At 34.7% G+C, this 23,500-nt stretch overlaps 1 protein-coding gene across 1 annotated transcript in view; it reads left to right on the top strand.

The window, feature by feature from the left end:
* ror1 (receptor tyrosine kinase-like orphan receptor 1) overlaps positions 1-23,500 on the top strand; it is a 140,246-nt gene that overhangs the window by 32,187 nt on the left and 84,559 nt on the right. The gene's annotated exons all lie outside the window — the stretch shown is intronic.

The raw sequence follows: 23,500 nt of genomic DNA, 5'->3' as shown, positions 1-23,500 counted from the left end.
AGAAAACAGTCAAAATTGCGAGATATTTGTGAGAAAAGTCAGGACTGCAAGAAAAATGTCTGAATTGTGAGATTTAAATTAGCTTTTGCAAGAAAAAAAAGAATTGCAAGAAAACTGGCAGAATTGTGAGATATAAACGCATTTTTGTCAGAATTGCAAAATAAACATTTGTGGGGGGAAAAAAGTCAGAATTGCAAGACATAAACTCACATTTGTGAGAAGTCAGAATTTCGAGGAAAAAAAGCCAGGATTGCGAAAAAAAAAAAAAAGTCAGAATTTGGAGATATAAACTTACAATTGCGAGAAAAAAGTCAGAATTGCAAGATATAAACACATTTGTGAGGAAAAAAGTCAGAATTGCGAGTTTATATTTAGCAATTCTGACATTATAACTCGAAATTGCAAGTTTGTCTCATAATTCTAACTTTATAACTCGAAATTGTGGGTTTAACTCGCAATTGCAAGGAAGAAAGTCTGAATTGTGAGATAAAAAGTGCAATACCTTTTTTATTTTTTAGTCAGTTGCGAAAACGGGAAATTTGACGTGAATGGTATTTATGCTTTAAAAATGGTTAAAAATCCCAATGGTGTAAAACAAACTTAGTCCAAGACATTTATTCTTAAAACAAGTTTTTTAAGTAAATCTATCTTATTGTTTTTAGATATTTTTAAGACAGAAATACTGATAATTATTATTATAATTATGATGATAATTAAAATAACTATGATTATTATTATGATTATTAGTTATTCCACTCTTTAAAATCTAAGTCAAATCTACATGCTACTGCCCAAGTTTCAGCTACCACAATCCACAGTTTTCCAAAAAATTGATTTTGATTTGAGCATGCCACAGTTGCCTAATAATCAGTAATGTTTAATATTGTTTATTTTGTTTGTTGACAAGACATGTCAGCTAGAGGCAGTAATTGCTACATTTCACTACGGCACGTCAATTCTTCTTAGACTTTGCACTTGTCATGTAGTCGCTGATGGCATTTTCTTGTCAGATTTTACTCGAAAGAAAAACAAAATTACAAGAAAGCCATTATTTTCCAATCCAATTCTCAGCAGACCATCGTAAGAGGGGGCGGGGCCTCTCGCTCCTGAATGACAGCCTGAGTAAACAAATGAGAAACCAGAATGTTTGTGTGGTCATTTGTGGGTTTAGCCCTCTATTTGCATGTCATTACCCGCTTCTGTCAACCCACAAAGTGTTCATTCATACTTTTACTTGTACGGTGCATATGGGTGAAGAACACACACGTGCTCATAACACACGTGCAAGCTAAGCATGTAGATCTGAACCCAAACACACATTCAAAAGCATAAATAATCACTCACCATGACCTGTCTCAACATAAATAGAAAGACAGCTGCCAGGGCCGGTTAGAGTTACCTCTGGAAATGACAGTTGTCAGGATGCTACTCTTGTTAGCAAGTGTCGCAGTGTGCTGAAAGGAAGCTTCGGTGTGATAAGTTGCTCTTGACACTCAGACATTTACATTTAGGAACTGTTGGAGATTGACAGTGTGGCAGAGAGGAGAATTTAATTAACATAAATACTTCTGTATTTGTGGTTTATTAATCGCTTGGCTCTGCTGAGTTGTCATATCAGCACTTAGCCTAGTATAGACAGTCTCATTGCTAATTGGCTAGCGCCAATGTGTTACATGACCGCTAAAGAGACATTTATCAAACTGGGTGTGCAGTTTTTCCAACAAGTTGATTTCTTGTGGAAAACAATCTGTCTCCTGCGCACTGTGTCATCGGCCCATCCATCATACAGACAGTGTTGAAAAGCTCCGAAATGGTATTTTGTTTTGCAGCAGTTAAGCAAGACTGGGCAGAGTAAGGGAACAGTATAATGTAGTATTGTGCTTGTGTGCTGAGTGAGTAGAGGAAGCCTTGTAGATGATGAAAGAAAGGAGGAGAAGAGAGAGAGATTTTTGTGGATTTAAACAATTGAATGCTACTGAGGATGAACTGCGTCTTACTGATTACGTTGTTTACTTGCGCATGTTGTCTGTGTCGTTTTAGCACCTGATTCGTTAAAGCAGACGACAGATGTTACTGATTAACAGGCCGTGATCCAGATCTAGACCCTGGATTGGTTTCTTCGGAACCACTTATCATTTCTCCAAAATTAATGTAAACCTAAATAGAAGGCTGGATTATGTTCACGCTATACATATTCACACTATATAGAACAAAATTTGTTTTCATGATCACAAAGTTCTTCCTCAAATGTAGTAAGTTTACAGACCGTATGTGATTTTGCACACTTTGCTATTTTTCGTAGTTGGTGACTTATATTGCCATTTAAAAGTTTGGGATCGGTAAGATGTTTAATTTTTTAAAGAAGTGTCTTATGTTCATCAAGGCTGTTTTAATGTACTTTAAAATATAATTTATTCCTGTGAAGCAAAGGTGAATTTAGCATTATTACTCCAGTATTCAGTGTCACATGATCCTTCAGAATGCATTTTAATATGCTGATTTATTAACAGGGTTGGAAACAGTTGTGCCGCATTATATCTTTTGGGACCTGTGGTGCTTTTTCAGGATTCCTTAATAAAGTGTTTATATAAAATATAATTTTGTGTTATAATATACACTATTCAAAAGTTTGGGGTCAGTAAATTTTTTTTTTTTTTTTTTTTTTTAGAAATTAAATTAATACTTTTATTCAGCAAGGATGTATTAAATGGATAAAAAGTGATAGTAAACACTTGTGTTGTTAGAAAAGATTTATATTTTGAATAAATGCTGTTATTTTAACTGTTATTACACAATAGTTTCAACAGTGATAATAAATCAGCATATTACAATGATTTCTGAAGGATCATGTGACACTGAAGACTGGAGCAATGGCTGATGAGAATTCAACGCTGTGTCACAGAAATAAATTATATTTTAAAGTATATTAAAATAGGAAATAGTTTTAGAAATTGCAATAGTCTTTTACAATGTAACTCTTTTTTTTTTCTGTATTTTTGATCAAATAAATACAGCCTTGATGAACATAAGAGACTCCATTAAAAACATTAACAATCTTACTGATCCCAAACTTTTGAACAGCTGTGTACAATTTTATTTTTTTTACGTAAAATAATGAAATAAAATAACATTAATTTTAATAATATAATAAAAATTAGTTTATTTCATCTAGTTGTGAACACACATTTTTAATTTTCATTCAAGCATTAAAGTAATAAAAATAAATAAACTGACATTTAAAAAAAAAAACTTTAAATGAACAAACAACAAAAACAAAAAATATTAAAATAAAAACAAAATATTTAAAAAATCTAGTAATTTAAATTTAAAAAATAAAGTTTTCTTTATTAACCATGGCTACTTTTGATTAAAAGTACAGCAAAAACTGTAATTCTGTGAAATATTGTTACAGTTTAATTAGTTTTCATAGTTTTCTATGTCAATATGTTTTAAAATGTCAGTTTTTCCTGTGATGGCAAATATGAATTTTCAGCGGTCATTACGACATTCTTTAGTGTCACATTGTCCTTCAGAAATCATTCTAATATGCTGATTCGCTGCTCAAGAAATGTTAATTATTGTCAATGATGAAAATACTTTAGAGAAAACCTTGATACATTTTGTCAGGATTCTTTGATGAATAAAAAGTTCAAAAGAACAACATTTAATGGAAATGTAATGTTTGTAGAAATATAAAAGTCTTTGCTGATTTTACTTTTGATTAATTTGATGAATCCTTGCCAAACAAAATTAGTAATTTCTTTAATGACCCTAAACTTTTGAACGGTAGTATTGGAGACCTGAAATAAGACCCTCCATTCGTCAAAATTTGATCTCTAGCGGTCAAAGGAGGCACATTTGAGATGCGTACGACTACCAGGTGTAAACGCCAATCTATCATGGCTGACCAACTGTGATCAGATCACCAGAGATGGATGTTAACATCTTTATCTGAGATTAGATAGGGGCAGTTCATAGAAATGAAGAAGGTATGCCGGTGTCAGACTGTGGGAACTGTGAAGCAACTCATTAACCTGCACCTCAAATGGCCTGTGGCACAGAGGGGGAGGACAGGTCACCAGTGGGTCACAGAGAGCTTCAGATTGACCACAAAAAGCCACTGTAAAACATCCCAACACTGCCAACACTCACACACCCCCGGCCCTGAAGCATGCGTAATGATTTGGCTCAGATGACCCATCTGCTTTCTCTGCCTTCCTTTCACTTCTCTTCCTCGTAATGCAACTCAGAGATGCTGGAGCGACCGAACACCCTCTATGTTTCTGAATTACTTCAGGGTTGAGAGCCTGACTTACGTAATTAGTGTTTAATTGGCTCTTGGATTTTCACATGAAAGAGCAAAAACCACAAAGAATCTGTTGCTCATTCCCTCCCTGTGTCCCATTAGCTCATCCTTCCATAAAGATCTGCATCTTGTAAGCAAGACGAGGTCAGAAAGAACTTTTTTTTGTTTGTTTTGTTTAGTGATAGTTGTTCATGAGTCCCTTGTTTGTCCTGAACAGTTAAACTGCCTGCTGCTCTTCAGAAAAATCTTTCAGATCCCACAAATTCTTTGGTATTTGAACCCTTTCCAGCAGTGACTGTATGGTTTTGAGATCCATCTTTTCACACTGAGGACAACTGAGGCACTCATATGCAACTATTACAGAAGGTTCAAATGCTCACTGATGCTTCAGAAGGAAACACAATGCATTAAGAGCCGGGGGGTGAAAACTTTTGAACAGAATGAAGATGTGTACATTTTTCTTATTTTGCCTAAATATCATATTTATTTCATTTAGTACTGCCCTTCAGAAGCTATAGAATATACTTACATGTTTCCCAGAAGACAAAATAAATTAAATAAACCCTGATCTTCAAATTCAAAAAGTTTTCACCCCCCGGCTCTTAATGCATAGTTTTTCTTTCTGGAGCATCAGTGAGCGTTTGAACCTTCTGTAATAGTTGCATATGAGTCCCTCAGTTGTCCTCAGTGTGAAAAGATGGATCTCAAAATCATACAGTTATTGTTGAAAAGGGTTCAAATACAAAAAAAGCTGAAAAACCACAGAATTTGTGGAACCTGAAGGATTTTAAGGAAGGAGTTTAACTGTCAAACAAAGGACTCATGAACAACTATCACTAAACAAACAAACAAACATATAAACAAAAAACAGCTGTGGATCATTGAAGTACTGTGCTGGTTGCTGTTTGCCAATGAATGGGAACTGAGGCTTTTAAACTACATAAATAATGCAAAAGTGCCAAAGAAGTAATATAAAACTGATCCAAATGGGTCAAAAGTCAAATTTAGATTATTAGGGGCTGTGAATTATTTGTTTATTAGATGAGATTCAGAATGTGAACTGGATCTGATGATTTATTGAAATAAGATTCAAAAGAATGATTGGTTAGGAAATACATACTTCTGCACCGTTTTTGAGGCTTAAAGGAGAAGTTCTCTTCCAGAATAAAAAAAAGTCTGATAATTTACTCACCACCATGTCATCCAAGATGTTCATGTCTTTCTGTCATTAGTTGCAAAGAAATTAAGGTTTTTGAGGATTTTTCTCCATATGTGACCCTGGACCACAAAACATAAACAAAAAACAGCTGTGGATCATTCTGGTAACAACACAGTATTAAGTGTGTGAAAACTTTTGAACAGGGTCATTTTTTATAAATTCAACTATTATTTTTTCTGGTGGACAATATGTAAACGCCTTTTGTGTGAAATGTCTTATTCAGGTCAGTACTAAATAAAAAATAACATGCATTTTGTATGCTCCCTCCTATTTTGGTAAAATAATTAACATTTTGCAGATTCTGCAAGGTGTATGTAAACTTTTGACTTCAAGATTAAAATTGTATTGTTGCAACATTTTGCTTCCAGAGTTGAACATGCAGCAATGCAATGACATAACTGATCTACAATACATAATCATAAAATCAGAGATCTCTGGAGATCTGATTATGAGCGGTGACAGGGGACCCATCTGTTTTGGCTGACCACTTATGATCAGATCGCCAGAGACTGCTGTTACACATGTCTGTGCATCTCTTCAGCCAATATTTGAGCCCATTACAACTGGATTGTCTGTCCAGATGCTAAACCACCACCAAATGCAGTTTATTTTTAGCTTACAGCAAGCGTCTAGTCTTCGGATATGATGTTATACTGCTGCGTGCATCCTGTACTGATACACAATGACATAGCGTTGAGTTCTTCAGCCAAGCTAGACTCAAGATACAAGATGAAGTGCAAATAAAAGTGTCTTGTGTGAATTAGGAGAAGACGAATCTCTCTGGTCTTGATCAAACAGCTCAAATCTTCCTCTTCTGTTAATGGTCTGCGGATGATTTCTTTGAGATGTTTTTATAAGCTTTCACGTAAGCCGGAGATATCGCTGAGAAGTCCTTCGTTTTTGTACTTCTGAATAACAAATCTCTGTCTCTCTCAGACGGTCTTTCTTAACGCCATCCCAGACTTATGAACACACTCCTCTTCAACTCCCACACTCTCGCTCTCCCTTGCTCCGGAGTCTTAAGATTGAGACAAGTGGTTCATTTTTATTTTAGAAATATGCTTGTGTTGTATTTTAAGTGAGTATTATCATAAACATGTATTCCAGACTTTGAGAAATATGCACTCTGGTAAAGCTCACACAGTTAAACGTTATTAATTTTAACTGCACAATGGCCAGAAAATTAACAGGATGAAACCTAACAAGATGGAAATGTGGAGCTAAAGCCAGTGAGCATTTGAAACATTTTAATGTCTTTTTAATGATACTACACTACTACAAAACATTTTAGAATTCAGCTGGGTTTTCTTATTTAATTAAGCAAAAGTAGTGAAATTATTTATAATTCTCCCCCATGTTCATTCATTTTTAATACTGCGATTAAAAAGGTCAATATGATTTACGTCATGGGACATGAAAATGTACTGAATAGTAGAAATGACCCAGAGTTTGGCTGCATCGTAAGAGAATATGAAGGAGGGAAGACGGGAGGGAGTGAGGGAAGGTGAGAGGTTGTGTAATGGAAGACCAGCATTTATCAGTCACTGAATCCCTGTTTGGGAGGGCATGCCGCAGGACGGTTGGATAAACAGAGCAAGGCGAAAGCCAAAGTTCACCAAGTCAATACAACACTGGAATAGAATAGAAGAGAGTGGGATGCTGTGGTCATTCATTTTCTTCTTCTCAGCCCCCTGTCATTGTTTTCTCGGTCTGTCACTCCTCACTGTTCCTCCCAATTTCAGTCACTTCAACCTTGGAGTCCTCGTTCCGCTGTCTGTCCGGTTTTGCCTTTGGGTCGCACCCCATGCTGTTTATTTTTTTGCTCTTTCCTTCTTTCTTAGTCTTCTACTCAGTCCAGTCTAGAAGTGAGTATTTCAATCTACAGGTTTACTATAAATAACAATTCTCTGATTGTTTATTCACCCTCGTGTCAGTCTAAACCAATGTTGTTTCTTTTGTGAAACACAAAAGAAGACATTCTGAAGACCTGTGCTGGTTGCTGTTTGCCAATGAATGGAAACTGAGGCTTTTAAACTACAAAAAAATGCAAAAAAGCCATAAAAGTAATATAAAAGTGATCCAAATGGGTCAAAAGTCAAATATAGATGATTATTCAATTGATGACCTTTTCATAAGGGGCTGTGAATTATTTGTTTAGTAGATGAGATTCAGAATCTGATGATTTATTGAAATGAGATTCAGAATCTGATGATTTATTGAAATAAGATTCAAACGAATGATTGGTCAAGAAATCTAACATAATTCTGCACTCCTTTTTGAGGCTTAAAGGAGAAGTTCTCTTCCAGAATAAAAAAATCCCTGATAATTTTCTCAGATGTTGACATCTTTGTGTTTTTAATTGCAAAGAAATTAAGGTTTTTGATTTAAAAAATGCCAGGATTTTTCTTAATATGTGACCCTGGACCACAAAACCAGCAATAGCCAAAAATACATTGTGTGGTCAAAATGATCTATATTTCTTTTATGCCAAAAATCATTAGGATATTAAGTAAAGATTATGCTTAATGAAGATATTTTGTAAATTCAACCGTATATATATCAAAACTTAATTTTTGGATTAGTAATATGCATTGCTAAGAACTTCATCTGGACAACTTTAAAGGTGATTTTCTCAATATTTAGATTTCTTTGCACCCTCAGATTCCAGATTTTCAAATAGTTGTATCTCGGCCACATATTGTCCTATCTTAACAAATCATACATCAATTAAAAGCATATTTATTCAGCTGTATAAATGATGTATAAATCTCTGATGTATAAATCTCCATTTCAAAAAATTGACCTTTATGATTGGTTTTGTGGTCAAGGGTCACATATAGTGGATTTCAATGGTGGCCAACAAGTTGATGTTCCAAATTCCAGTTTCAATGCAGCTTCAAAGGGCCCTACATGATCCCAGCTGAGGAATAAGAGTCTTATCCAGTGTAACAATCTGTCATTTGCTTAAAAAAATAATTTAACCACAAATACTCGTCTTGCGTAATCACTTTTGAAAAGTCACGTGCGGCAAGTTCTTCGTCTGTGTGCTCCGATTCAAAAAGGTAGGGTAGGAAAAAAACTCCATCTCATGTTTATCTCCAAGTTCAAAATCATCCAAAATCGTTGTTTTACATTTTTTTTGTAAAGGGTGTTTGACTTTCATTGCACATTTGCTTTATAAACACCGGGTCGGTACTTCCACCTACGTGACACGTGACCTTTCCAACATGATTACGTAATGTGTGAGGTCAGGCTGGTGAAAGACAAGCATTTGTGGTTAAACAGTATATTAATTAACATTTTTTTTAGAAAATGACCAATCGTTTTGCTAGATAAGACCCTTATTCCTCGTCTGGGATTGTGTAGAGCCCTTTAAAGCTGCACTGAAACTGCAATTTTGATCTTCAACCCATTGGCCACCATTGAAGTCCACTATATAAAGAAAAATCCTGGGATGTTTTCCTCAAAAACCTTAATTTCTTTACAACTGAAGACAGAAAGACATGAACATCTTGGATCACATGGGGGTGAGTAAATTATCAGGACATTTTTATCCTGGAATTGAACTTATCCTTTAAAAGCATGAAAAAGAGTTTGAAAAAGAGTTTCTGATTTTCAAAATACTTCTTTTGTGTCCCTCAGAAGAAACATAAAGTCATAATGTTTTGGAAAGCATGAGGATGAGTAAATAATTACATAAGTTTTATTTTTAGGTGAAATACTCCTTAAATGGATGTGTATAGTTCTCCCAATGGCAAAATGTTCTTTATTCAAAGAGAATTTTCTTGTCCCGGTTGTGCATTGCATAATAAAGGATGAAAAGTGACAATCCAAATCCGTTCTAAATCACATAGGAGTGAAGTAATCGGGCCGCGTTCATAAGAGTATCACGCTTTGGTCTTTTTCAGGTTCAGTTGGCGTTATTTAATACAGCTTGTCTGTCCGCCCAGAGTAACATTGGAAAGTCGTACACGAATCAAAGCAAAGCATGTGGTTCTGTCATTGTTGGGATAATTGACATGGTAAGATGTTTGATAACTATGCCAAATCGTAACAAAAACCTCTGTAGAGAACTTTCACCGTAAAGGAGGTCGTAACAAGCACAATTGCTCAAATGCTCAAGTGCGCGCTTTTAGATAGTCATCAGCTCTTTGAAAAAGTCGATTATTTTTGTGACACATAGTCCATTTTAAGGTAATACAGTCCAGACTGAGTCGAGGCCATATGGCTGTGTCTGTGTGTGTTTGGAGAGAACTGCTCATTTATCACGACCATTTATCAGAGTCTGCTGAGAATTCCCTCGGAACGTTTTTACGCCGTGGCCCCAATTTAAAGCCACTTGGCTCTGCGTATCTGAGTATGTGTTTGTGCATGTGTACATGTGCGAGTGTGTAAAAGTAGGCAGGAGTGAAAGGTCTCCATGCTCTTTAGAGTTCATCACATTAGCCAGATTTCACTCACGCTTGATTTTGTGGCAGGGGACTCACACAGTAATGTCAGTATATAGGTGCTGCTTACGCACAAAAACTTGTTAAAATTAACTGGAAATCCAAGCTGTGGCTCCAACTTCACATGGTGGTTTACAATAAAGTTAACACTTTTTCAATCATTCCAAACCCTTAAGACCTTCGACCATCTTCAGAACACAAATTAAGATGTTTTTTGACGAAATCCGAGCTCTTGACTGCAACGCAACAAAACTGCTGCGCAAATACAACAAAAATAATGACTTTATTCAACAATTTATTCTCTTCTGTGTCAGTTCATGAGAGTACCATGGTGTGTAAGTTGAAGACTGACACAGAAGAGAAGAAATTGTTGAATAAAGTCGTTATTTTTGTGTTCTTTGCTTACAAAAAGTATTCTCGTAGCTTCATAAAATTAAGGTTGAACCATAGATGTCACATGGAATATGTTAACGATGTTCTTACTACCTTTCTGGGCTTTGAACGTGGTAGTTGTGTTGTTGTTTATGGAGGGTCAGAAAGCTCTCAGATTTCATCAAAAATATCTTAATTTGTATTCTGAAGATGAACAAAGGTCTTACGAGTTTGGAATGACAAAAGGGTGAGTAATTAATGACAGAACTTTCATTTTTGGGTGAACTGTCTCTTTAAAATACATTGAAACTTAAAAAAATGCATTTAGAGAGTTGTTTTCCATTCGTTTGTGTTTTTTTTTTTTTTTAACACAAGAATATGAACGTCTTCTAAGACACATGATCAGGTAAACCTGAAAAGCATAATAATTTAGAGCTTACAACCGATTAGTCAGTCGTTTAGGCAACCCATGAACTACACTGTAAAAAATAATTTGTTGAGTCAACTTAAAAAATAATTTGTTACCCAGCTGCCTTAATTTTAAGTTCAGTCAACTTAGATATTTGAGTTCATTCAACTTAAAATTTTAAGCAGCTGGGTAACAAGCCCAGCTTTTAAATTTAACAAACCAAATGTTTTGTTTAGCCAACTCAAATATCCAAGTTTTCACTTAGTACAACTAAACTTATTTGAGTTGACTGAACTTCAAATTTGAAAGCAGCAGAGTAACAAATTATTTTAAGTTGACTCAACAAATTGTTTTTTTTTTTTTTTTTTTGTTTTGTTTTTAACAGTGTAGACTTTTTGAAAATGGCTAGTTTTGCACGTCTTTTATCAATACTGACAAAGCCAAGCTTGAGACTGCAAAGAATGAAATGAAAGTACTGAAAGTAGGAGAACTTGCAGACCTGTCCTTTACACTTTCCCAAGCTCACTTCCTGCAGACTGTCCCAAGAGAGGGATTGGTTTCCTGTGGAACCTTTCCTTCGCTATTTGTCCCACCTGGGTCATGGTTTGGGGTAGACTGGGGCAGGATTTGGGGTAAAGCCCCATTTGACAGCACTTGAGCAGCACAGCCTCCCTCTGTGGAAACTGCATCTTGGAGTCTCTTGTTCTTCCAGTCACTCGCTTTTTGCACTGATCCGTGAACTGCTCCTGACCCCTGTGTGCTCGTGATTAATGTCCCCGGCACAACGTTTCATCCCCCCTTCGAAAGAAAACACGCTAGCGAGTTAGAGAGCCAAGTGATGTTGGGACTTTTTGCAAGTTATAATGAGGAGAGAAAGTAATAAAGAAAGAGCAAAAGGAAGCAGTGGAGGAATGTCTTCTTTTTAATCACTCTGTGGGGCCTCAGACCATCATTGGTGGCCATATTGATGTGGCATAACATGATGATGATGATGGGTCAGTTCATCTCATCCATGCATGTCCTCGAACCATTGCTCAAACTTTGTGGTCTTTGGTTCAGTAGAGCGAGACGGTTGCTCCAATCACAGTTGTGGTTCACCTCAGTAGCTTCCTATGAGTTTCTCCAATCAGAGAAAATCCTGTGACAAAGTGATGGTCAACTAGTGGTTTTACTCTAAAAATTAGCATGGGAGTTAAGTAGCTATGTTTACCCTGCTGAGTTAGGGTTAGGTGGGAGTTTCTTGTAAGCCTCGCTGTTTTAAACAGTGTTCATAGTGTGCCGCAAGCATTTGTTTTTCTTTTTTTAAAGCAATAAATCATGCAATTTTGTTATGGCATTTGCCATAAAATGGTACAACAGTTTAACTTACATGCATAGAACTACATATGGAGGCTCAAACATGTGACACACAGCTTTTCTTACCCTGAATTTTTTTTTTTTTTTTTTTTTTTTCCAAACTCTGCTTGGATTTTTTTCCAGCCAAGATTCATAACAGTTAAATGCCTGTTTGATGATGTTTATTTCAAAGCAGGAATTATATGGAATTATGTGGATCTACACAAAGATTTTCAAACTGGGGTTACAAGGGGGTGCCTGCGGCTCTGTGAACAATTTGAGAGGGAAAAAAGCTATTTATAAAATGTGTTTTAGGTCTTTTAGGGCTCAAAATGTTGATGAAGTTTTTTTTTTTTTTTTTTTTTTTTACATTAACATGTACCAAATTTAATATTGCTAGTTCATTATGTCTAAAGACAGAATAGAACCCATGAGATTAATATTAATTATTTTATTTTATTATTAGAACTAATAACAATAAGATTTTTTCCTTGGTGACTGTTAACTAAAAACAATTATATTTAATATTTAATATTATAGTGTAAAGTCAGTTTTATTTAGTAGGGCCCTCTAAAATCCATTTTATTTTATTTTTTCAAATCCTGTTTTAATTATTCTGGATTCTGTTTTTTTCTGGATTCTAGACTCTGTTTTAGTGGTTAAATTAAATGCTATTAATCAAAAAGCATATCTAAATTAATCATGAAATTTACACAATTTAGCAGCAATTTATTAAAAGTTTCACAAGAATTAAATTTTTAAGGCCCTATGAAATAGGTTTTATTTTTTTCTCAAATTCAAATTTTATTTCTTACCAAATTTTGATAATTAAAATCATCTCTAAATATATTTTTTTTTAATAAAAAAGTGAATTATTACTTTTATTTATACATTTGTTTCCCCAAAAATACTAAAAAAAGCAATGTTTTGTATTTACATTTTTCTGGTAAATATTTTTTTCTGGTAAATAGTCAGTGAAAAATAATGTCTTAATAATTTTAATAGTAGTAGTAGTACTGTATTTACTTAAAGTAATATATTTCTTTCACAGTTTCTTCAAGTTAAATCCGACTTTTATTTTCATGGGTTGCTGTGGAGACCTTTATCTTTTTGTATATGATACTATAATATTCACCATACATTCACACAGAACAAGAAGGATTCATATTGAAATAGTATTTTTGCAACTTCATATTCACAGACACCAGTCCATATCGCATTTTGATTTATCTTTTCATTTATAATTTGGCAAATTCCATTACATTATGCATTATACAGTAAATTACAGTTTTATGACTGGATTCCGTCCGTGTTGTCTGCATCGTGGAAATCATAGGGCTCTAATTTAGGAAACAAATTTTTAATTTTTTAATTTTAACGTTTACATTCCATCATACTGTAAAAAATTTTTTTTTTTCATACATTAATATATATAGCTACCTTTATATTTTAAGAAGAAGCATCATTTGTGGCTGCAGATTCCATGTAATCTATCAGAGCTAGAAATATGGCTTGTGGCATATGTTTGTACATTTGCAGGGTCATAGTGGAATCTACATGTTGTGTGTCGTCAACAATGAAAGCATGGTGAGACAGACTGGACGTTGTTTGATGAGGCCAGTGGATGACTCACCTCTTGACCTCTTCTGACCTCTTGACCTGCTTGGCCACAGTGTCGAACTTCATAGGGACAGAACTTAGTAACCTGCTGAGGTGCCGTAGCAACTGGCTACGAACCTTTGCTTTCTCGCCACCGTTTGACCTTTGTTGTGATTTGCAAGGATGATGATCAGAGATTGTCTTACACAGGCATATGGGCAGACACACACACACAGAAGCACATGAAAAATCTAAAGTAGGACTCACAGTGACACAGAGTGAACGTTACAGACTTCAAAGTCTGCCCGTTCACACACATGACAGGGTTCCCACGGTCCTGAGAGACCTGGAAATAACAGGGAATGTTAAAATTGTGATGACCAGGCCTGGAAAAGTCATGCAATTTAAGTCTTGGGAAAGTCTAGGATATTAATGCAATGTCAAAAGTTTTGGAAAACCCATGAACTTTACTATTGTAAATGTACGTTTTTAATCTCTTTAAGTTATTTTATTAGTAAGTGTGAGCAGTTAGTCCACTGAGCCTCATTCATAAACTTTAAGAGATTTTTTTTGTCTTACTGGAAACGTTTGTAGACTAAAAAGTATAGTTGTTTAAATCCATTCACTTCAAAAGATTCAGTTTCACCGACTAAATCTAAGAAAGTCCATCTGTGTGTCTTATCCAAGTTTTGTAACTGCATTAACTAAAAGCATGTTGCCCTGTGACTTTATTGAACAGTGCAACAACATTTCATCATTCATTTATAGACTCGAACAAGTAATTCACCTAAAAAGGCATTTTTCATGATTTGTTCCAATCCTGTTTCCGCCCCCCTTTCCCCCCATTTTTTCCATGAAACACAATAGATGATGTTAAGCAGAATGTAAAAGTAGATGATGATTTATACTCCAAAGCTTCAAAAATGAGAAAAAGCGTGGCATAAAAGCAGTTTGTGTGACTCATTCTCTTTGTTCCACATCATCTGAAGTTATACGACTGCTCTGTGAGTGTGTGTGTTAAGGCTGCATGTTTAATACAGTACATAATGAAGATTACAATTATAACTGCCACTATTACACTTCTCAAAGTTTTGGCATCTAAAACATTTAAAAAATATATTTTATGCTCACTGCATAGTAAAAAACAGTAATTTTATCAAATGGTTTTCTTTTTTCATCATATCTAAAATGCATTTCATTAGAATGCAACGATTCCTCGGTTCTATTTAAGTATTCAATTTTAAAAAATTCTCGATTGCATTGTGCCTGTGTTGAGTAAGTGGTGCATTCTATATGTTAAACCTTTTTAACATCATAATAAAGCATAATGCTATTAATAATTCACAAGCACTATGATTCAATTGAATAAATATATGCAATGCAGGTTTAATATCACAAACTGTTATCATTTACCTATGTGGAGCATTTCAAACTACATCTCTGCATGTTGTGAGTTTATTATAATGTTCATCTGGGAATGCAACTTGCGCTATTTTTAAGGTAAATCATTTATAAACACGCAAACACAGGAAAATACATCATTATCTTTCTCAATATGCTAACTGTTCATTGCAATTTCAAACTAAAAGATTAAACCCTTACTCTGAGTTTACACGTTTTGATGTCTAATTATTCAAGAAATTACAGTGGCTGTAGCTTTTCCATCATAAAGAAATGGCCAAAAATTAAATATTAAGAGGGCATTTGAATTAAAGGTTTGTTGTTTCAATACTAAACCAGAATTAGATTGTGCAGTAAAGTGCAAAAACAATCGTCACGCTGTTGGCGCCCTCTGCAGGCATTTGTTATAATGCGTAATGTACATTAACTCTATTGTTTATAATACATTATGTATTTTACCAGTTTTGTTCAACAAAACCACGTGATTACATACTAATTATTATTACCTCATTGATATTACACATGAATTTTAAGTCATTTAATGGCTATTGCTCACTTAGGTCTGTTTTTATTACTACAAAAAAATGTATTATAATTATCCAATTACTCGATTAATCGTCAGAATACTCAGAAACTCGATTACCAAAATAATCAGTAGTGACACCCCTACGTCTTCCTGTAATAACAAAGATGAATTTCAGTGATGCTGTCAAGTGATTAATCATGATTAATCGCATCCAAAATAAAAGTTTTCTTTAACATATGTGTGTATACTGTGTATATTTATTATGTTTATATAAATACACCCACATACAGTATATTTTAAAAAAATATTTACATGTATACTTTTATATTCATGTCTCAGACCGGCTCGACCAATTACTTTTTTTACTAGTGCTGTCAAACGATTAATCGCATACAAAATAAAAGTTTTTGTTTACATAATATGTGTGTATACTGTGTATATTTTTATGTATATATAAATACACACACATACAGTAGATTTTTGGAAATATATACTCAAATAATTGATATTATATATAAATCTTTAATATATAAACAAAATTTTTCTTAAATATATACATGTGTGTGTATTTATATATACATCATACATGTATACAGTACACACATATATTATGTAAACGAAAACTTTTAATTTGGATGCGATTAATTGAAATTAACATTTCAAGTTGACTAAACTTATTTTAGTTGACTGAACTTAAAATTTTAAGGCAGCAGGGTAACAAATTATTTTAAGCCGACTCAACAAATTGTGTTTTTTATTTTTTACAGTGTACTTTTTTTTTTTTTTTTTGGTCTGTGTGTGGGTTACATCGATATGGTTATGCTGCTCACTGTATATAATCTTTTAAATATTTCATACTGCTGTCAGCTATGAATAGTTAAGGAACATTTGGTTGTTTTATTTGTGTAGCCCATTCCCCCACTCAAAAGAAGTGCAGTATTTCAATCTAACTTCTATTAATCAAAATTGATAATAGTTATTTGAAGCAAAATAATCCATAATTATGATTTTTGCACTCATGTGTGTTTTGTAACGCACCTTTCTGATGTCTCCTGCAAAGACACACACACTCAGCGTTCACCTGTCGCCATTGGCAGGAGGTGTTGCTGGGTGTTTATGATGTCTGCTTGATTAGAGGATAGGTTTACATTACCCGCACTGACATCCTGCTCAGGCCTGATAATAGAGCCAGTGTGCTGGAATCCCTGGCATGTTTTCAGTGCTGTGCAGAGAAAGGGCACCCTTTTATATCCAAACCCCCTCTCTGATCCTTTCTTCTCTGTCCTGATGAGGTGATAAGAGCCAGAAGGGATATAATGAACCTCTGTCAGTGCAGACAAGGGAGTGAGGAGGGTCTCTGTTGAGTTAGACAAGCTTACATGACAGCAAACTGTCCCGGGGCAAGGCAACACACACATGTAGACGGATACACACACGTGCATTCCAGTCTGACACGCTGTACTTATTGTCAGACCTTTTGACCTCCTTGTCAGACAATGGTGTTGTCCTCTGAAAAGCCAGTCATAATTCAAGCAATTAATCTCCTGTAAGGGCTGCGGTCTGACACGATGTAACCCTCCAAGTTGATGGAGTCCCCCAAAGAAGCACCTCTGGTTTTTATCTGTGGCAGGAAAGCCTTTTTTCCTGCTATGATCTCAACTGTCCCTGATCTGCCCTCGATTTTACCTTTTTGCTTGTGAATGTTCTGGGTAAATTAGATAAAACTTGCTCTTCGGCCTTTGAATGTGATTTATTGAGGGGACCAAGTTTAGTTTTTGTTGATTGAATTTACAGCTCGTAACAGCCTTCCTCAAACCACCATAACACCAGTCGCTGTTTTCTCTTTTAAGTTAATCTCTCTAGAACCTTCCCAGGCTGTTAAAGTTAGTTAGCGTGAAATTTGCGATTAACATCCCTACTGATACAGACAGGTCTAGTCATTGTTTGCTTATTTTAATGCTTGACGTGTGCTAAAGGTATGTGTATCCTTTATCTGAACCTCACTGAATGGTTTGCGAGCCTCCATCTGTGCTGCTGTGTCATGTCCGACCCTCAGCGCAGTTGTGATGCTCTTAGATTTTGTCTTGCCACGTGGGTTTACATTAAAAGCGTGTTGTATCTTTACTCACACTTGCAATTTTAAATGTGTCAACTCTTATGATTTCACACAGCTGTGCAGCTTGACTGGGCGTTCACACTAACAGCGACTTGCAGCGACAAAATAAACTTGAGTCATTTGTTTTCAATGAGAGCTGGTGATTTACGGCAACATTAGCAAGGTGTTGTGAGCTTGTGCAGCAATGCATTTACTTTATGCAAATGAACTATGCATCAGCAATGTATTTAACTTTGTGCAGATGTTGTTCATTATATAATGCATTATGCCTGGATATATTTTGCATTGCTTTGCTTTGCTTTGCTCTGTTTTGTTTTGTTTAAGTCTGTTTTGTTTTGCTCTCTTTTGCGTTGTTTTTTGTTTTGTTTTTCTTTGCTGTTTTTGTTTTGTTTTACTCTGTTTTGCTTTGTTCTCTTTTGCTTTGCTGTTTTGTTTTGCTCTGTGTTTGCTTTGCTTTGTTTTTTGCTGTTTTGTTTTGCTGTTTTGCTTTGCTCTGCTTTTTGTTTTGCTGTTTTATTTTATTTTTGATTTGTTTTGCTCTGTTTTGCTCTTGCTTTGCTGTTTTGTTTTTGTTTTGCTCTGTTTTTATTTGCTGTCTTTTCTTTGCTTTTGTTTTGCTATTTTCATTTGCTTTCTTTTTCTTTGCTTTTGTTTTGTTTTGCTGTCTTGCTTTGCTCTGTTTTGTTTTGCTTTGTTTTTTTTTGCTTTTTGTTTAGTTTTTTCTTTTGCTCTGTTTTGTTTAGGTTTTCGTTTTGCTTTGTTTTGATTTTGCTCTCTTTTGCATTGTTTTTTGTTTTGCTGTCTTGCTTTGCTGTTTCGTTTTTGTTTTGTTTTACTGTTTTGCTTTGTTCACTTTTGCTTTGCTGTTTCGTTTTGCTCTTTTTCTTTGCTGTTTTGTTTGTTTTGCCCTCTTGCTTTGCTCTGATTTGAATTTTGTTTTTTGCTCTGTTTTTCTTTGCTGTTTTGTTTTGCTATTTTATTTTTGTTTTGTTTTGTTTTTTGTTTTGCTGTTTTCATTTGCTTTTGTTTTGCTGTTTTTCTTTTTTCTTTGCTGTTTTGTTTGTTTTGCTGTTTTGTTTTTTTGTTTTGCTTTGTTTTGATTCGCTCTCTTTATCTCTGCTTTTTTGTTTTGCTCTGTTTTGATTTGCTCTTTTTCTTTGCTTTTGTTTTGTTTTGCTCTGTTTTCATTTGCTCTCTTTTTCTTTACTTTTGTTTTATTTTGCTTTTTTGTTTTTTGCTGTTTTGTTTTGCTCTTTTTTCTTTGCTTTTTTTTTGCTGTTTTGCTCTGTTTTTCTTTGCTTTTGTTTTGTTTTGCTGTTGCTGTTTTGTTTTGTTTTGTGGTTCTGCTCATTAATTTGTGTAAGAAACAGACAAAAATGTATGTTGTTATTTGCTGAAACTTTCCTGTCCAGTAAAAATTTCACTCATCCTCGTAGACATTCAGATGTTACAAGCGAGAGCAAATGAGAGCAAAAGACGTATTATCAGTTGCTAGTTTTGAATCTTGACATTTTGATTCGTTTAAGAGACATAATTGACATTTTTGAGTGAGCTCTCCATTCTTGAAGTGATACTGAAAGTAGCACCTGTTTTTTAAGTATCAAACCGGTTTAAATAATTTAGCTACACAAAATACTGTTTATATGAATGACAGTGTAAAAACCGTTTGACGTTCAATGAACCGCATTTATCCTGTGCTGTTAAGTGTACAATCGTTTGTACTACTGCAGTGTTGGTCTTTTTAGGCAGTCTCAGTGAAAATAGAAGTGAGTGGTAACACTCTGTTTGGGTAAATGAAGTGCCTCCTAGTAACAACCAAAGCATGTCAGTAAATAAAAGCTGATGGCCTAAAGCTACGTCTGCCTTAAAACAACAGGAGTTGTAATTGCAGCATGCTGCGAGCTCCACTGGTGCTTTCTGGTCTGACTCTGAGAGGAAGGAGGGCTTTCATACGGAAATTAGAGGGCTTAGCAGTGGCTGTTTGGTTTGTTTGAGTAAACCATTGCTTTTATTTCGAATGCGCAGTGGAGAGTGAGTTTTATGTGGCCTACATGTAGAGCAGTCATCAAAAGGAGCTGCAGTCAAACTTATGCCCTCTGTGGGAGGAAACAGGACTAATCAAGGTATGGTTTGGGATGTATTTCAGGAGAACTAGCCTACGTGTTTCTCAAAGCACTGCTGAAATTTCTTGCAGGAAATAGTGCTTTGTCTGAGCTTGTCTTTCTCCAGGAAGATTTGGTTAGATAACTGACAACACACATAAACATTGACATACTGAATTTACAGTACTGACTAAATTTACAGAAAACCTGACAGCTGTTTTGAAAGAAATTCACAGTAAATAAAAAATATTATAACAATGTTTTGGCCATTATGTTGTAACACCTATTTATTTTAAAGCTCCTAAATGTACAGTATATGTTAATTGATGTTTAATGATAATATTCATACTTACTTAAATTACATATAATATACACTGTATATTTCAGTGTGATTCTGAACATCTGGGGATATCTTTTTACTGTTTTTCTTTTTAATAAAAAAAAGAGTAATTTTAACAAAATCTAATTATAAAATGCATATATTGCCTTCTAATATAAAATATAATTGAATTTTGATCACGCAAGTTTGAAGACCAATTCTCACTAACTATTAACTATGACTTTTACCTCATTTAACTCCTAATTTGCTGCTAATAGTTAGTAAAGTAGTTGTTAAGTTTAGGTATAGGCCAATATGCATGCTAATAAACAGCTATATTGAGAATAGCACATTTTGCACTGCAAACAATCTCTTGCTTTGCACACTTTTTGGAGTTTTCAACGGTACTTTTTAAGCAAGCAGTAACTGATTGGCTGGTTGCTCTCCGTAGCTCATCTCTTTGTGTGACGGCATAGTATCTGTCCTCTGTCACTGGTTGATGAACTCATAGGTCTCTTTTCTATTAAATTAAATGAAGCGCTTTAGTTGTTTTTCTTTCGTCAAGACTTGGCGTGTGCAGAGGCAGCAGAACAAAGCCTCCGCTTTCCTATAGCGAACGTGGAGCCAGATCTACGCCATCCAAACTTGGCATAGAAACTTGGAGCCAATCTGTAAGCAATTTAGTGTAGCTCTGTGGAAGCAGTTTGCGAGAGACAGTGCGCGAGAGAGGGAGATTTCTTATAAATAGTAATAGTGAGCGGCAGTCAGTAAGTACCGAATTGGTGTGCTTCAAATGAAAATGTGCTGAAAAAATCCTTAAAGGCAATCAAAAGCGAATACCCACAAAAGATTGAGTTAGATATTACAGTAATCATTTCCGGCAAGGTCTTTCTTCTCCAAACCAAATTAGAAAGGGAGCATTTGATTTGCCTGCGAGCGTGCACACATGTGCATGTGCGGCTCAATGTGTTTTGTTAGTGCGTGTAAAAGATTGCTCGCGTGACTGTTATGATTATGTCACCCTTATGCTCTCCAAATCTGTCAGTTCGCCGCCGAGTATTGACCTGCACGGACCAGACGGTGGGATCATATAACTGATATCATGTGACTGATTTTACGAGGCAGGTGGTGCTGGGTCATGCTCTCTGCCTTTATTAGGCCAAAGCAAATTCAAAGAGCCTTTTGTACTGTGCCATCTCTTGACAGCAGTGGACCATAAGAAAAATGAGAGAGATACTTCCACCTTATTGATCTGTAACATTTGTGGAAAACCATGATATTTCAGTTAGGGCTGCACGATTATGACAAAAATCATAATTGTCGATTCTTGAAATTGTAATTGTGATTATTAATTACAATTATCACAATTTACATTTCCCCTGCCATTATATTAGGGGGCGGCTCGCCCCCCCAATGGCACCCCCATCCCCCTTTGAAGGTCAAGTTAATTTTATTTAATTTTATTTCCTGTATAGCGCTAGATCACAACAAAAGTAATTTAAGGTTACCTTAGAACAGGTCTATACCTTGTTTTTTTGTTAATAAACAAACTACATGGTCTTATGTTTATCTTATTTACACGACGGCATGTCATTTCTGTCTCTACATGGAGGCGCGTCTACAGTTTCGGACAAGATTGCGGAGTCCATTCATAAAAATGGAATTTACTCTATAGCGCGGAATGCCACGGAATTCGTCAGTTTTTGGATGAATAAATCAAAATTGGGTCTGTCACTTAATTCGAATCGTGATATGGACTAATGTCTGTGAACATTAACATGCAAAAAGACGGTTTAGATATGAATCCTGCATGTTCTGCTTGGCTCTGTATCACATATATATCACAAATATTGTATATATATCACAAATACTGAAGCACACGTGAGGCTCGCGGTGATTTTCGGCCTCTGCGTCTCATTATATGACGACATGAACACATGAACACATGAACTTCATCTCCAGAGCTGCTGTGAGAGTCATTTCATGTGAATTTTACCATTTCATTTGAGAAAACTAGCATTTTATCATACTGTATATACACAGAAACTTCACGGCAACCTGTCAAAATAAAAGTACAGTTTAATACAGTTTACAGTGTAACAGAAATATATTACTTTTGTACAGTATAATGTACGTCTTTATATATTTCTATTTCTGGCCAATTTAAATAAAACAATTAAATGATAAAAATAAATATTACAACCAGATTAACCACTTAATTGTAGAAACAAAAACTACAATTATTATTAAAACATTTTTTTTAAACAGAATATTCACACAAATTTTCTTCCATGTATTAATTTTAACAGTAAACCTCAGTTTGTTTGCCAAAAAATAAAAGGGTTTAATTTTCATTTGATTAAAAAAATAAATAAATAAATAAATGCCCTCATTTGATTATCAGAAAAATTAAAACACAAAAAAAAAAAAAAGAAAAGAAAAAAAGAAAAAGATTGTAGGGCCCTATTGTTCAAAATGTTGAAATTGAGTTTTGGACTCTCTTTTTCACTGAAATAAATGTCTTTGTTATTATACAGAGAGTAAAGTACCAAAAAAAAAGTACTGTTGGATACTGCCACTTTTGACAATATGTGTTAGATTGTGGATTTTTTTTATTAAAGCCTAATTAAATGTATGCATCTTTTGTGTCAAATTCTTAAATTGAATCAATAACGCCATGGGTCTGTTACCAATCAAATAAAATCAGTATCAGCTAAATTTGTGTTTGCAGTGCAGAGGTAATGCAGAATCTGCATCTAAAGTGACATTTTGATGTGTTTACAAAGGCTGTTTAAAGGAGGAAATGAACGTTTTTAACCTGGTTGCCAGTGCAAATGCTGAAAACTGATATTTGAAATGATTTAGGGTAAAAAAGAAAATGTACTTTAAATATAAATCTAAAATCGCCAGTAAGTGTTGGCTAATCGCAGAATGAGTGAGTCATTGAGTCATTCGTTCAACCTATTAATTCAAACAGCTGATTAATTCAGTACTGAAAGACCGTTGTGTGTTGCTCAGAGACGCAAAAGAATTCTGCTGTTGCTTTGTTTGAAACTATTTTCAATGTCGAAATACAGCAAAAACAAGAACTGTTGTGTAAAATGTAAGTTACTTAATATTAACTTCTTGTTTGCTGAACTGTTCATCCAAATCAGTATCACATTTGCAGTCGTGCTGATATTTGGAGAAGAATGTCACTTTTTGTGTAATATTAATTATATCAGGTGATATAAATATAAACAACATAAAGTAATACACAGGGATTTTTTTTTCCCCTGAACTCTAATCTACATCATTTATGTGTGCACTCTTTGGGTGGGGTTTGTTTGGTTTTTGTGATATACTCAA

The sequence above is a fragment of the Labeo rohita genome, chromosome 6 (assembly GCF_022985175.1).
Source record: "Labeo rohita strain BAU-BD-2019 chromosome 6, IGBB_LRoh.1.0, whole genome shotgun sequence".
NCBI lineage: Eukaryota > Metazoa > Chordata > Actinopteri > Cypriniformes > Cyprinidae > Labeo > Labeo rohita.
This window is presented reverse-complemented; position numbering and strand designations above follow the sequence as displayed.